The following is a 1920-nucleotide window of genomic DNA, read 5'->3' on the forward strand; positions in this document are numbered from 1 at the left end:
GATGGCATGCTGCTTCCAAGAGTGACCAAACTATTTTAGTAGAGTAAAACTTTTTAAAATAAATCCTGGTTGGCTTGAATGGCTGCTGTGTTTTGGGAAATATAAATATGTATTAGTATTTGCAAAGGTTATATTAGCCTCATATAAAGATGTGTGTGATCTGAAGCAGGTAAGTGTTGTTAAACAAGCAAAATAAATCAGTAAGGGCATGGGGTTTTTTTTTTACAGCACTGTTGTTGATTAAGTAATATAAATACCTGTTGACCAGCCTGCAGAAGTATGGTTTAAGTTGTTCTTGGAATAGATTGTTGCAGATGTACTGTTGCCACTAATTTGTAGTTGTGCTTTTAAATTTGTAGCTATGTTATAAATGATTTGCTGATGTGGTTCGCACTTTGGTCCACCTTCCCACTGAGGCAGGAAGTGCAAAAAAAAAAGTGAGCGCAGGGGAAATGTCATGCATCTCCTGCTGCTGTTATTATTCTTGAGGCGTGAATGTGAAGACTGACAACCTTCAGTCTGATGTAGGGGAAATATTCAACCTGATGAATCTTCCCCCTTTATCAGGTTGTTAATGATCGGACTTAAGGTGAAAGTTCACAACTTGTAGAAAGTAAAACAATAAAGATGTATTTACTATTCAGCTCCACGGCAGTCTGCGGAGTTTTAGTGCCCCCTAGAGGCGAGGCGAAATCAACGTTCAGGTCCTCGTGCAGGTGTTTCAGGAAGATACATCTACTTAAACAATTTCGCTGCTAGCCTTTGAAGCAATAATTTAAAAACTTAAGAGGATGACATTTCATATGTTCATCTGTCCTTCTATTCACCCTGAAAAGCTTTTTTTTTTTTCCTCCAGCAGGATTACTGTCCTGCAGAATAAAGAGAGAATAAAGAGTTTTAATGCATTTCCTGAAAACGCTTGAAAAATCAGCTTAGCAACATTGTAGAAAAGCAATAATAAACTTCAGTCCCGTCGTGAAACTGCTGGATATGCTTCACACTTTACCAGTCTTTTCACAAAGGTCAATATTGGTTTTCTGCACTCTCAGCTTTATTTCTGCACGTACTAATTTAAAATTAAAAAAAAGGATTAAAAAAAAGGCTGTGCATAATTGTGAAGCGGAAGCGGAAGGATAGGAAAACATTGGCTTTCAAATTTTCTTTGCAAATAAATGTTTAGTGTTGTGTTTTCAGAATGCCCCCAAAAATACCTTACACAGCCACCTTCCTGCAGCAGCTTTTAACATAAATTGGACTTTGACTGGACCATCCAAACACACAAATATACTTTCATCTAAACCATTTTATTGTAGCTTTGTAGGCTTAAGGTTGTTGTCCTCTACCACATTCTCAACTGTTTTGCAGCTTCTAATAGGTTTTCTGAGAGGGTTAACTTATATTTAGATACATTTAGGGTTGGAGTGAAGTGTTAGCTTTCCATCACACATAAAAGTTTTGCATGCAGGAAAAACAAGTTACTTTTTGGTAACATCTGAGGAAACCCCGGAGGACTTCACAGAACAGCTGCAATTATGCTGAGGCAAAAACCTTCCTCTTGGCTTGTTTATACTCACTTTTTGACAGAAACATATATTTTTTAATAAACTTGTGTGTCAGCTTAGTTATGTTTATTTCAATATCCAATCATGAGCTACAAGTCTGTACATAACTGGAAAGGAAGAAATGTAATCCCCCCCCCCAAAAAAAACAAAACAGTAAACGCACTAATGTTTAGATTTGATTTCCTTATGTGCTCTAGCAATGTTCTCATAACATATTTTGAGAAATTTGTACTTTTAGCCTGTTATTTAGTTAATTATGTCCTTGGGTTGCGTGTTTGAAGAACAAACACACAAACTCTATTTAGGTATCTGATAAATGTACAGTAAATGTCGTTATTGAAAACAAAACAATGTTAAC

This window comes from Xiphophorus maculatus, chromosome 11 (genome assembly GCF_002775205.1).
Source record: "Xiphophorus maculatus strain JP 163 A chromosome 11, X_maculatus-5.0-male, whole genome shotgun sequence".
NCBI classification, from domain to species: domain Eukaryota; kingdom Metazoa; phylum Chordata; class Actinopteri; order Cyprinodontiformes; family Poeciliidae; genus Xiphophorus; species Xiphophorus maculatus.